Here is a 14,882-nt window from a genome sequence, read left to right as displayed (position 1 = left end):
AGCACAGGACAAATGCTGGGATCATACCCTTCTCTGAGACTCCTCTTCCCCATCTGTAACATGGGAGAGTTGGACTAGAAATTGGTGACTTTCAGCCTTTTAAATCACTAATTTCCACACTAAGTTCTATGTCACAGCGGGGTGCATAGCAAATGTACAAGCATAGATGCCTGGTTGGAATTACAAAGGCTCTAAAACGATACCCACCCTCACTCTATGCTTTGCACTCTGCTATCTTCTCTTCTATTTCACGACAGAAAAACAAACAGCAACAAGAAAATAAAATAAAATCCTCTTCTATGTTTTGTCAGAATCTGGTGATCAGGACACATACATGGATTTTGCATCCTACAAGTAGGTTATGACCTATGGTTTGAGGCGTGCTGGGCAAGCAACATCGAAGGTCCTTTCTGGTGATGGTTTGGTGACAAGAGGGCTGAATTTTGGTTTTGTTTTTAATAATAGAGTTTTTTGTTTGACTTTAAAGTATTAAATATTCACTGTGGAATCACTGGGAAACACCACAGAAGTGCCATGAAGAAATTTTTCTGGCCCTTCACAGGAAAGTTTGCCATCCCTAGATTTAATAGACAGTGCCACAAAGTATATATCTGTACTCATGTCATTGTGCAGTGTGGGATACTTCCTCTTTCTTAAGGATAGATAGTAAATGTGTTAAAATGCAATTTAATAAAATCCTGAGTTTCTGGTTTGCTTTGCTTCCCAGAATGCAATGTAAACAATCGGATTAAAATGAAGAAAAAGGCATCTCTTTGTATTTGATAATTTCATGATTGAGGGTAACCATAGAACTTATTGTCCAAACCCAGCTAATTTCTTTGTTTTTTGTAGAGATGGGGTCTCGCTATGTTGCCCAAGCTGGTCTCCAGCTCCTGGCCTCATGTGTTCCTCCCGCCTCAGTCTCCCAGGTTGGTGGTATTGCAGACATGAGCTATTGTGCCCCGCCAGCCATTCATTCTTAAATCTTGTCAGAATCTTTATTAAACGTTTTCAGTATCTAGTGGTACTGTGGAGAAATGGAACCGAGATTCACATGTGAACTTTCTAGCATTACCTGGGAGTCCTGCCAGCTCCAGTCTCAAGCAGCAGAGCCAAGCGGAAAAGGCAGTGTGTGGCCTCTGGAACCAGGCAGCTAAGGCCTAGATTCCAGCTCTGCCCCTTAGAAGCTGCATAACCCAGCTGGGCATGGTGGCTCATGCCTGTAATTTTGGCTGTTTGGGAAGCTGAGGCAGAAGGATTGCTTGAGGCCAGGAGATTGAGACCAGCCTGGGCAGCATAGCCAGATCCTGTCTCTACAAAAGATTAAATTTTTAAAAACTCTGTGTGACCTCGTACAAGGTACTTGACCTTTCTGTGCCTTGACTTCTTCAGCTAGCAGGGCAATAGTCCTTACCTCATAGAATTGTTGTAAAGACGAAGTGAATGAATGAAATATGTGCAGTTGTGCCCGGCATATAGTATGTGGGTGACAAATACAAGCCATTGTGTTTTTGTTGTTTTTGTTTTTTTGAGGAGCTATCTACAATATTAGCTAAAGACTGAGGTCCTTGGAGTATTTTCAATCACAATGCAGCAAGAGACTAGAACCAAGAAGACCGACAAGAAACAACTCAGGGGCTGGGTGCAGTGACTCAAACCTATAGTCCCAGCACTTTGGGAGGCCGAGGCAGGAGGATTGCTTGAGCCCAGGGGTTCAAAGTTGTGGTGAGCTGTGATCACGCCACTGCACTCCAGCATGGGGGACAGAATGAGACCTCAACTCAAATAAATGAATAATTCAGGATCTCAGACTTGTAGTTCCAGAAAGGGTGCTGAGATCAACTAGGTTAGGAGTCAGCAAACTTCTTCTACAAAGGTCCAAATAGGAGAATCTTAGGCTTTTCAGACTATACCATCTCAGTCACAACTGCTCAACACCACCGTTGTACCATGAACACTGCCATAGAAACACCTACCTCATAGGATGCCACACGACACAGCTGTGTTTCAATAAAACTTTATTTATAATTGCAGGTGGCCAGTCTGCTGGCCATATTTGCCAACTCCCAATATAGTTGGTCTAGGTTAACTCGTCCCTGGGTGTGGGTGAGTCGCTGTGGCTGCCGCTAGTGCTATTCACGATACCAAGTTGTGCTAAATGACCCAGAGCAGCAGCATTGCATTTCTTGACCTTTATGGGGCAGGATGTGGGGGAGAGGCACCTGACTAGCAGTGGCCTCTGAGTAGAGAGTAGAAATGGCCAAGTCCATTCATCAGCTAATATATGACCCTTCAAGGGTCCTTTCCCCTCTGTTGGTGTTCACATTGGAGGGGGTGCTCCTTTAACTGGTGCTCCAGAGCGACACCAATGATCAGAGCCCCTGCTGATCCTCAGTGGACATATCCCATGGAAGTTAAGTCAGCATTGACTGCATTCAAACCACTAAGATATCGGGGATGTCTGTTATCACAGCATATCCTAACCTCGCCTGACTGATTCATTGGCACAATAGACCATTATATATGGAATCTGCAAATGACACTGAACATCACTGGGTTATGTGATTAGGCACCCACACCCCTCTCTGCTCTCTTTCAATTTTTCTAATTCAGTGATAAAGTCAGTAAGGACATCTCTGTTTGGTGCTAATATGTCTTCAATATCTCTCTAATCCTTGCAAATATTTCTTCTCAACAAAATGAGAGCAAACCCCAGATTTAAGGTATTTGACTGGCAATAGTATTTAAATAGAACTAAAAACGTTTGATTTCTACCTATTTTTCACTCCTATGTATTTATCATTGATGGCAAATGGTGTTGATTTTCTATGTACAGTAATGATATAAAGTCTTCTCAGACAAGTTTACTCAAGTGAAAACAAGGAGCGATTTTACAGATAGGCTTAGGACAGAAGTACATTTTGCAAAAATGAGATTCAGTGTGAAGTTGATATCAGGGAAATATTAAATAAAACAATAGGCCAGTTGGTTGGAGGTGTTGTTAAAAGTGTGTGGGGGCAGAGAATGGGTGGAGTCCGTGTGCAGGAATCCAGTTCAATATCTTGCTTGAATAGACGTGATGTCGAGAGAGGGGGTGCACTCTGCTATGGGTGACCCAGCCTCCCCGGGCCAGGGCGAGGAGGTCTCCCTGAGTCTGTAAGTCAGAGACCAGGCTGTCCTTGTGCCTGTGGCCCCGGTTCTGCCACGGTGGAAAGGACAATGATAAATATCAGCAAGTCAGCAGCATCACCCGTCAGTTTCCTGCAGCCTCTGTGATGAGGCGCCATGGTCACTGTGGCTACAAAGATTAAGTTTATCATCTCACAGTCCCAGAGGCTAGAAGTTTAGGGTCAAGCTATTGGCAAGATTGGTCCCTTCTCAAAGCTCTGAGGGAGGGGCTGTTCCAGGCTTTCCTGTAGCTGCTGGTGGGTGCTGACCATCCTTGGCCCCTTTCAGCCTCACCCCAGTCTCTGCCTCTGCCTCACCCAGCATGCTCCCTGTGTGTCTAGGTCCAGATCTCCCTTTATGAGGACTCCCTCACCCAGTGTGACTTCCTCTTAATAACATCTGCAAAGACCCTATTTCCAAATCAGATGGCATTCCCAGGTCCTGGGGGCTAGGAATTGAACTTAGCTTTTCAGGGGACATAATTCCACCCAAAATGTCACCCAGTCAGAGTCTCAGGCTGAGCAACAGGAGGCTTGGGGGCAGGAGCTGAGTCCTGTCCCCGGGATGGCTGGGCTTAGCAAAAATTGAAACCACCCTGGCGAAAGAGGTCGGCCGAGGCCCCGCTGCTCAGCTGACTTACATTAGTCTCAGTCTAGGCAGTGGCGGCGGGGGCCCCGCATGTTCAGCGGCAAGAGGCCACCACCAGCAAAGGTCAGGGCCCCCTCTTTACAGTATAAATAGAACCCCCTTCCTGACCACCCCCTCCCGCAGCCATACAATATCTCTTTCAAAGATCCCAAAACACCGAAGCAGACCATACCAAATTGACTTTATTGTTTTCAAACCAGCCCCTTCTGTCTGCCACCACCCGCCACCCCTTCCCCAAGGGAAAAAAAATTCATAATAAACATAATAAGTGTCTCTCCAGCGTGCGCCCCTGTCCTCCCCTCTCTAATGGCAGCCTGGAACCCTGAGGCAGGGATGCTTAATGATGTGTCCTAACATTCAGCATTTGGCAAATGGCTAGTCATCCAAGCCTGATCATGGCTACCGTGAATTCGTGGCCAACGTAGCAACAGGTGCTGAGAGATCATAAAAATAGCTAACATGGAATGAAGGATTCTGGGGCCAGGGACCAGGCTGAGCACTTGGCCTGTCGTTACACTGTTAGGCATCACGTCGGTGCTTGCGGCAAGTTGTTGGCTATTTGGCAGATGAGAAAACTGAGGCTCCAAGAAAGGATGGCAGGCCGGATCGAGGGTAAGTCAAGCGAACCATTGGCCCAGGTGCAACACATCAGGGAGTACCAAAAAACTCAGTCAGGGCGATAACCATTTTGATGCACAATTTAAAATAGTCAAAGTTGTCCAGGCACAGTAGCTCACGCCGGTAATCCCAGCACTTCAGGATACCGAGGCGGGAGGATCACTTGAGGCCAAGAATTCGAGACCAGTCAAGGCAACATAAAGAGACCCTATCTCTACAAATTTACAAAATCAGCCAGGCATGATGGCATGTGCCTGTAGTCCCAGCTACTGGGGAGGCTGAGGCTGGAGGATAGCTTGAGCCCGGAGGATAACTTGAGCCCAGGATGTCGAGGCTGTGGTGAGCTGTGACCGTGCCACTGCACTCCAGTCTGGGTGACAGAGTGAGACCCTGTCTCTAAAAGAATTAAAAATAAAAGTCAAAGTGAAGTTCTAAAACTCCCTATGAAACAAGCATGCAACGTTTAAGCAAAGGCAGACTATCATTGTGTGTGTATGTGTTGTGACCCTACAGTATTGACCAACAGAAGCGGTCATTTCCAATCAGCCCAGGATTCTGGTACCCTTGGACACCGCCAGGCAGGTCTAGGAGGGTCTTGTGAGCAGATGCGGCAACACAGGGCTTGTGTTTTGATCGCAGTGTGTTTAATAACTTTTCCCACTTGATTCGAAATACAGAGGATGTTTCTGTTAATGCAGACGGGGGGAGCGTGCGCCGGCCTCAGGGTTCAGTGCAACCTGACCCAGTGCCATCGGGGCTCTTCTCCAGACAGCCCGAATCAAGAGCTCTTGTCTTGATTATTCTTGTCTTAATTATTCCCTTCTGGCAGGCCCCACGGCTTTGCACACAGCCCCTCCTGCCACCTGCATAACCACGTGGCCTCCAAACCCAGACTGCCCGAGCTCAAATCCCGGCTCTGTCATTCAGGAGCCAGGTGATGGGCAAGCAGCTGTGTTTTCCCGAGCCTCAGTTTCCACACTTGTAATATGCAGCGGGTTGGAGCGCCCTCCACCCCACCCACCCCTACCACCACCACCATCACCCGTAGGTTGTTGTGACAAATGAGTCAAAGCCTACGTAACACTGAGAACAGTCGTGGCTTGGAAGAAGCACGACATTTCAGGAGTATTATTACTTATCGTATCAGTTTTCCATGACTGCGGTGACAGACTACCGTGGTGGCTTCGGACGACACAACCATGCTCTCTTACCGTTCTGAACCTCAAAAGTCTCTCTGGACTTGAGCGAGGTGTAGGGGAATGACCTCCTTCCTCAGTTTGGAGGCCCCTCCTCCAAGCCTACTACTGGGAGTCGAATCCTGCCCTGTCCTGGCGCTCACGTCTCCTGGAGTCACGTCTCTCTGGCTCTTCCTTCTGCCTTTCTCTGCCACGTTTAAGGACCCTTGCGATTAAATTCAGCTCCCTGGGCCATCAAAGCCAGCCTTCCTGTTTGAGGGTCAGCTGCGGAGCAGCCCAACTCCATCTGAAACCCTGACTTCCTTCTTTCACACACGTAACCCGACATGTCCACAGGTCCTGAGACTAGGGCTGGGCATCTTGGGAGGGAGGGGACAGTCGTCCTTCCAATCACATGTACTGGTCATTCGGCAAGGATGTGTTCATTGCATCCACTGTTCATAAGCATCAGGGCTCCAGCAGGGACAAAATAGGAGAAAACTCTGCTTTGGCTGAGCTCACGTTCTGACAGGAGGAGAAAGATGGGTTTTTCTGTTTTGTTTTGTTTTTTTCATTGTAAGTAAAATTCATAGCATTTCTGAAAGCAATGGATTCATGCAGGGGGGAAAAAGAAGCAAGGGAGAGGCCTGGGAAGCTGGTGGTTTTAGAGAGGGGAGAGGTATCAGGGGAAGCCCAGATATGAGGGTGACTTTAAGCAAAGATAGAAAGAGAGGATGTAAGCCTGACGGGAGGCCCAGGCAAGAAACAGCACTGCAAGGGTCCGGGGTACAGCAAAGACACCCACGTGACTGGAAGGGAGGTCGTGAGGGAAGAGGGAAGTGAGGTGGCTACACCAAGGCCAGGCCAGGTAGACCCTGAGGGCTTGGGCTTTGTCCCCAGGTGGCGTGGGAGGGGTAGGAGACAGGACGGCATCTGACCTGAGCAGTGTCACTTTCCTAAGGCTCCTGGAAAAAATCGCCACAAACTTGGTCGCTTAAAACAAAAATGTATTCCTTCACCACCCTGGCGGCCAGAAGCCTGAAATCCAGGGGTGGCAGTGCCATGCCCCTTCCAACAGCTCTGGAGGGAATCCTTCCCCAGTTCTCCCAGCTGCTGGTAAACCTGGGAGTGCTTAGCTTGTGGACACTTCACTCCAGCCTCCGCCTCCCCTCTCTTTGTCTCTAGGGTCCTCTCCTGACTCGTGTGAGGATATCCTCATGGCATTTAAGACCCACCCTGATCCAGGAGGGTCACATCTCCCACCCTACTGCCATCGTATCTTCAAAGACCCTGTTACCAAAGAGGGTCACCTTCTGGGCTTTGGAGGGCCACAATTCAGGCCACGACAGGCTCTAGGAGAATCTGCTGCTTGGAGACTCCTCCACTGGGGGACCAGGAAGGAAGTGACCACAGTAGGGGGGATACAGACCCAGTGAAAGGGAAAAAGTGGAAGCAGACCCATCCCCCCCAGGCTGGGAGACTTGTGGTTCCTGTGGCCCAAGGCAACAGGGTCAAAGGTCAAGGTGGGAAGGGCCTCCTGTGTCCCCAGCCATGCAGGGGAGTCACACACTTCCAGTGGGACAAACCGAGGACTGCTTCCACCCACAAGAACACTCCTGAGACCAGTCTACGGAGGGCAGAGCCAACCCAAGGGGGCCCCTGTATGTTCATTGTGGTATGACACAGACCGTCTTAACCACCCGCAGGTGTGAGTCCTTAGGTGTCCACTGCACACTCGAGCTTGTGCACCAGGTCTCCCGCACTTTCTCATCTTGCCCAACAGAAACTATATCCATGGAGCAACCACCCACCATGTGTCCCTCCCCCCAACTCCCATGTCTTTCTCCCCCATCCCCCATGTCTCCCACCCCCCTCAGCCCCCTTGTCTCCCTCTCCCATCCCCATGTCTCCCTCCCCAGTCCCCATGTCTCCCTCGCCCCAGTCCCTCCTCCCTGTCCCCCTATCTCTCTCTCTCTCTGGTCCCCATGCCTTCCTCTCCCCAGCCCCCAGCTGCCACTATTCCATGTCTACGGGGATGAGTGTTTTAGATTACTCATGCAAATGGAATCATGCAGCGCCTATCTCCCAAGGGACCTTTATAAAGAGAAGAGGGGCTTCCAGAAACAGGAAAAAAAAAAAAAACCAAAAAAAGTAGCATTGATCTTTTTTCAGAGTAGATGTTGAAAAAAAACCTCCGTAGCAGTGAGTTTCTGACTCTTTTTTCTGTCGCCCAGACTGGAGTGCAGTGGCCACTCCGGGCCACTGCAGACTCAACCCACTGGGCCACAACAGGCTCCAGGAGAATCTATTGCTTGGAGACTCCTCCACTGGGGGACCAGGAAGGAAGTAACCCACTGGGCTCTGGTGATCCTTCCGCCTCAGCCTTCTGAGTAGCCGGAATTACAGGCATGAGCTACCACGCCTGGCTGATTTTTTGATTTATTGTAGAGATGAGGTCTCGCCAAGTTGCTCAGGCGGGTCTCGAACCCGCGGGCTCAGGCAATCCACTCACTTCAGCCTCCCAAGGCGCGGGAATGCAGGCTGAGCCACCGAGCCTGGTGAGTTTCTGTCTCTTGACGTAAACCAGGTGTAGGTGATTGCAGCCCAAGGCCAGGTGATTGCAGCCCGAGGCCAGACCTGCCTGCTGTCTGTTCTTGTACAGTCTGTGAGCTAAAAATGAGTTTTACGTTTTCAGGTGGTTGAGGGAAAAAAATCAAAACAAGACTATTTCATGTCATGTGGAAATGATACACAACTTCAAATTTCAGTGTCTACAAATAAAGTTTTATCGGCACACAGCCCCACCAATGCATTTATTTATCTGTAGCTGCTTTTGTATTACAAAGCCAGGATTGAGTCGTTGCAACCAGAGACCACATGACCAAAGCACGACTTGTTTACCACCTGACCCTTTACGGAAAATGTTCTCCTGTCCCCTAATCTAGACCCTCAAAAAGAAATGCATGCTGGGCACCTGTAATCTCAGCACTTTGGGAGGCCGAGGCAGTTCGAGCCCAGGAGTTCGAGACCAGCCTGGGCAGCATAGTAAGACCTTGTCTCTACAAAAAATCTACAATTTAGCCAAGCGTGGCAGCGTGCACCTGTAGTCCCAGCCACTTGGGAGGCTGAGGTGGGAGGATCCTTGAACCCAGGAGTTTGAGGCTGTAGTGAGCTGTGATCGTGCCACTGTACTCCAGCCTGAGCAACAGTGAGACCCAACTCAAAAAAAGAAAGAAAGAAAGAAATGCAGTGTGTATTTTGTTTTGTTTTGTTTTGTTTTTTGAGTTGGAGTCTCACTCTGTCGCCCAGACTGGAGTGCAGTGGCCGCTCCCAGCCACCGCAGCCTAGGCCTGCTGGGCTCCGGCGATCCTTCCGCCTCAGTCTTTCGAGTAGCCGGAATTACAGGCATGCGCCACCACGCCCAGCTGATTTTTTGATTTATTGTAGAGATGAGGGCTCAGGCAATTCACTCACCTCAGCCTCCCAAAGGCGCGGGATTACAGGCTGAGCCACCGAGCCCGGCGCAGTCTGTATTTTGACCGTGAGCAAGCACTTGGGCATGGGTATACCCAGAGTTGAAACAAAGTAGCAACAAAATAACAGGCACTCTCAATACCTGAGATAGATTCTGTCTTTTTAATTCTCTTTTTCTCTGCTGCTAAGGCAGGATATCTTGATGTGCTAAAAGGCATCACTTCTGGAGCCAGCCTGCTTGGGTTCGAATCCTGGTCTTGCTGTCAGCTGTGTGACCATGGGAAATCGCTTTACTTCTCTGTGCCCTCTCTGCTTCATCTCATAGGACTGTTGTGAAGATTAGGTTACTTAATAGATGCCGATGCTTATTAGCCGCACTCGGTGAAGGCCCCACCAGGCAGAAGTTTGCCGCTGTAAGCATGGAAGGTATCTTTCCTACCATGGTGGTTAGACCTGCTAACTTCATGTCACGGTCATGCCCAGTTTGCAAACACCGTTCCATAGGGCAATGGGGACAGTGCAGTCTCTGCAGACGGTGTGCTCTGCTTAGAGCCCATCTCCACGTCTTCCTGAGTGGACAACCTCGGGCAAGTTCCTGAGTCTGAGCCTCAGTTTTCCAATCTGTGGACTGCAGATTGCTGTACCTACCCCGTAAAGCTGATCTAAGGACTAGTGGGAAGTCGAGTCAGGGGCTCGGGACTGGACCTGGCCCTCAGAGACACTCAGCACATGCGACCACCACTGCTTTTGTCCTTTCCTGTTCTGTCACACGCTGTCGTTACACAGTAACTATCACAGCCACTTGGCAGCAACGGCTCTAACTGCATTACACGAGCGGCACCTCTGATCCCAGCAACCCAGCAGGTAGGGAGGGAAGCACAGAGACGTCAAGCAACTTACTTGAGGATACACAGCTAGGAAGTGGTAAAGCTTGGGTCTGAGCCTGGCTTTCTGGCCCAGAGACAATGTCATCACTATGTTGAACTGTCACTAGAAATGGGAATTGGAGGGGGTGGTGAAAAACCTGTAAATCACTGTGATTGAGGGCTTATCTATCCAGGGGCTTATTGCTAGGGGCTCACCACGGGTTTAACATGGGCATCTCAGTCGTGCTCAGAGCTACAGGTGGTCAGAGGCACCCTGTGAGGTCCTAGCAGGCAAGATGCTTGGGCCTGGCTGGAGGATAAGCCACCCTCCAGGGAAGTTAGATAAGCAGCAGGACTGGAGCTCAGCTGCCACCCCAACCAGCCCCTGGGCATTAGAATTCTATAGACAAACACGATTTCTTTTTATTTTTTTTGAGTTGGGGTCTCACACTGTTGCCCAGGCTGGAGGGCAGTGGCACGCTCAGGGCCACTGCAGCCTCGACTTACGGGACTCAGTCCTCCAAGTAGCCGGAACTATGGGCACATGCCACCACACTCAGCTAATTTTTCGATTTATTGTAGAGATGAGGTCTCACCAAGTTGCCCAGGCCGGTCCCAAACTCCTGGACTCAGGCAATCTTCTCACCTCCACCTCCCAAAGTGCTGGGATTACAGGCATGAGCCACCATGCCTGGCCAAACCCAATTTCTATTCTCCAGCGTTTAAAGGACCCTTCAATCTTCAGGAAAGAAACTTTGGCAACTCTGACCCACCAGAAAATCTCCCATCCCCATGCCCTTCCCTTTAATGATACATTTAATGATGTTTTTGAATAGTTAACACATTTGCATGACCCAGAGGTGGCAGCTACATCTTTCTCCCGCTCCCAACCCCCAGCAGCCTCACCACCAGTTTCTTCTGTATCCTTAAGAGGTCATCTGTGCACACCTAAGCATCCATGCACAAAGGGGGGCCAAAAAATCCAGAATTTATTTATTAAAAATTGTGTATTTATTCTTAACATGTTTTCACTTCGGTCACCTTTCAAGTACTCTCTGTTTGATGTAATACACCTATCAGGATGCCTTTTCCACTGCTCAAAACAGTTTTTGAACCCGTCCATTTGGATGCCTTTTAGTGCTTCTGTCATATTTTGTTTCACCTCTTCCACCTTGGCAATACGTTTCCCTCTGAGGACTTTTTTCATCCAGGGAACAACAAAAAAAATCGCCCGGGACAAGATCAGATGAACAGGGAGGGTGGGGCACAAGGGTCATGCCACCTTTGGTCCAAAAATGGTGAACACTCAGTTCCGTTTACGCGTTGTTCTTGTAAATCACCTGTCATGAAATGGACAAAAACGTTGAAAGAATCTCCAAAAAAAATTCACTGAAGCCGAACACAGCCTCTCACAACAACACTCTCCGGTACACTGATGCCGATGGGTTCCTAGAACACTTACCTAGGAGACGAAGTCTGTACCACAAGGGGCCCACCCTCCAAAACATAATTCCAGGTTTTTTAGGTCCCCCCTTCGTATATCAGACATTTTTTATACAAATGGTAGAAAGCCCATTCTAAACCTGCTGGGACTCATAACTTTCAGCAACTGTGAACAGTCCACTCTGATCTGCAGTTTTCACCACTGGTTTATGGTGTCGGGTTCTGAATTCTCTCTGAAAGAATTGGACCAATCGAGGAAGCCACTGATGAATTTCATTCAGTGAACATCTGAGGCCCTTTGGACTCAGCTGGAAGGTGTACAGGGATCAACTAGTGATGTCTGCTGTGACCATGAGTGGGAGAGTTGCAGGATGGGTGCTCAGATATTTCTCCCTTGGTCTAGTGTTTCCCAAACTTCAGGCACTTGAATATACTATTCATGATTTTGTCATATCTAAGTGCCACCTGTACTAGTATTTGATTTTTTTTTCAATTTACAAGCTTCTTTTGGTTTAAAAACAAATTCATTTAAAAATAATATTGCCTTAAACAAAAAGCCAGTATCATTTGCCAAAAGTGGAAGGTAATTGATAAAAATAAATTCAATAAAAATAAAACAGTATGATTAAACTCTAACCAATGCTGCAAATCTGAAGACTATTGTCTTAACCACAAAGAGAGATTAGGGAGCTTTAGAGATTTTCTCCTTAGGCCAGGAATCTTTTTTTTTTTTTTTTTCCTTAGTCAAGGTCTCACTCTGTTGCCTAGGCAGTAGCTCACTGCAGCCTCAAATTCTGGGACTCAAGCAATTCTCCTGCATCAGCCTCCCAAGTAGCTGGGTCTACAGGTGTGCACCACCAAGTCCAGCTAATTTTTTTTATTTTTTGTGGAGATAAGGTCTCACTCTGTTGCCCAGGCTGGTCTCAAATTCCTGGGCTCAAGCAGTCCTCATGCCTCAGCCTCCCAAAGTGCTGGGATGTCAGGCATGAGCCACCATGCCTGACAACCCAGAAGTAATTAATATTCACTAAATACTGTCCTCCAGGTGCTACCTCATGAAGTATTCACAACTACTGTGTGAGATAGAAATTATTGCCTCCAGCCAGGCTCAGTGGCTCAGCCTGTAATCCCGCGCCTTTGGGAGGCTGAGGTGAGTGGATTGCCTGAGCCCGCGGGTTCGAGACCCGCCTGGGCAGCGAGACCTCATCTCTACAATAAATCAAAAAATCAGCTGGGCGTGGTGGCGTATGCCTGTAATTCCGGCTACTTGGAAGACTGAGGCGGAAGGATCGCCGGAGCCCAGCAGGCCGAGGCTGCGGTGGCTGGGAGCGGCCACTGCACTCCAGTCTGGGCGACAGAGTGAGACTCCAACTCAAAAAAAAAAAAAGAAATTATTTCCTCCATTTTGCAGAGGAGGAAACTGGGGCCAGAGAGGTCCCATCATAGGTGCCATGTCACCCAGAAAGTGAGTAGCAAAGCCAGGATTTGGGCCCAAGCGGTCTACCCCCAGAGTGCAAGCTGTTAACCACTAAGCTAGGCTACCTATGAGATAGATTAAAAGAGAATTTAAAAGGGAGTCCTGTAAAAGTAACTTTAGCATCACCAAGGGGGTTTCTGTCACACGTCAGCAAAACTGGACTTAGGACATAGGTCTGGGTTCTAATCCTGTCTTTGTTACACATTCATATCTGACCCTGGTCATGCAACCGCAGAACCTCAATTTCTCCATCTCTGAAGCATGGGAGTCAGGCTATATTTGAGCTCCCAGGTGGCAGGAACCATCCTTATCTCGTAGAACCCACAGCGCCAGGCACACATTTTCACTTAGAGTTCATTCAGCACAACCCACAGAGAGCCCAGTGTCCCTGCTCTCCAAGGCCGTCTACCCTGCTGTACTTGGACTCTCGATTTCATTTTCTACCTGTCCCCTCATGGCCACAGAATAGTTGCTTCACCTCCAGTGCTCACCTCCACATTCCAGGCTGTCAGAAGAGGAAGCCAAGAAGGAGCAGTGCCATAACCAGGAAAACTAAAAAATTTAGGTTTTGCTCGAATGGCTGGATCCATGTCATACAGCCACCCCTGGCCGCCCGGGGAATAGAGAAGTGGTCTTTTTCACCTGGGTGTGTTGCTGGTCCAAGACGGCTTCTTTTAGCAGGAGCAGGGAGGAAATGGATACTGGTAGGCAGCCCGTTAGGCAACTATAAATGCTTAAAGAGAAAAGGAGAGAAGGGGAAGAGGAGGATTAAGCCCTCAGCCCCCTTCTAGCTCCACAGAGCTGCCCCAAAAGAACGCCCTACCCCCCCTCTTATGGCGTGCTGGGCCTGAGAGTCTGAATGTTGTATTTTCCCTTAAAATGGCTTCTCTGTGAACTTCTGCATGTTGGGGCCACTTTTGTTTTTACTGGCAGACTTATTGCAGGGGAATGCAAGTTCATCGCAGGCAGATGGAGACTTCAGGGCGACAGGAGGCACCGGCAGGGAGCCGTGGAAAGGGAGTGCTTGAAAAGGGGAAGGCACATGTGCAGGCGTCTGGGGAGGAATGTGTCAGGTGCTTTCCAGCAGCGGCCGAGGACCGGAAGTCACCAGAGTCAGTCTTTCTTCTCCCCAGCCACCCGTGGTCAGGGAAGGAGGGCACGTCCTTTTGTGTGGCCTCTTGGCACCCTTCCCACAACACCGCATCCAGAAGGCAGTGTCTCGCCTCTCATCCGTGACCTGGCCCAACTTCGCATTTTTTTTTCCCCATCACTTCCTAGCTGGGTGGCCTTGGACAAGTTTTTTAACCTCTCTGTTCTACAGTATTCTCTTCTGTTCAGTGAACTGATGACAATATGCACTTCATAGAATTGTTATGAGATTAAAGGAGTTAATACATACAAGGCTCGCAGAAACTTCCCTGACACATAATACGCTCTCAGCTAATGTCACTGTATCATCATCACCATTGTCGTTGCCATTTTCATTGTCCGATAGGAGAGGGTTGACAGAAGTTGACACCTTCCCAATCGATGCTGGGCAGTTTTTGAGTAATTATCTCATTTTTGCAGTGATCAGGAAGAATTGTTCAAGGCTGTGAGGTTCGAGGACCCAAAGGAAGTTGTCCAGTGACACAAAATCCTTTCACGCACAGACTTAAATCAGTGGTTTTTGGAGAGAGGGCATTCACAGGCCTTGTTGGTACAGAACAGAAGTGGGCACGGTTTAGCTACACAGTCCTCCCCAGTGGAGCACTGCTCTTGATTTTCTACAATTCCAGGCATCCTTCATGTCCAAGTTGGCATGGACTTAGGTAGTTGTCCAGACCATCATCAACACATGGCACTAATGTGTCTTGAGGAAGTGAGGAGTCTCCTTCCAAGGGGGTTGCTTTCCATGTGCGTGTGTCCACTCTTCCAAGATCCGTGGATACCCATGAACACCTCTTACATTCATTCATTCATTCATTCATTCATTCAACAAAGGTTTGTTGACACCCACTGTGTGCCGGGCAT

The 14,882-nt window shown here is 48.8% G+C and overlaps 1 protein-coding gene across 3 annotated transcripts in view; it reads left to right on the top strand.

Annotated features, from left to right (window-relative positions):
* EYA2 (EYA transcriptional coactivator and phosphatase 2) overlaps positions 1–14,882 on the top strand; it is a 192,252-nt gene that overhangs the window by 46,592 nt on the left and 130,778 nt on the right. The window lies entirely within an intron of this gene.

This window comes from Carlito syrichta, unplaced genomic scaffold, assembly GCF_000164805.1.
Source record: "Carlito syrichta isolate Samal-C Ts95f unplaced genomic scaffold, Tarsius_syrichta-2.0.1 Scaffold305137, whole genome shotgun sequence".
NCBI classification, from domain to species: domain Eukaryota; kingdom Metazoa; phylum Chordata; class Mammalia; order Primates; family Tarsiidae; genus Carlito; species Carlito syrichta.
Note: the sequence above shows the minus strand (reverse complement) of the source record. Positions and strands in the feature narration are given on the sequence as shown.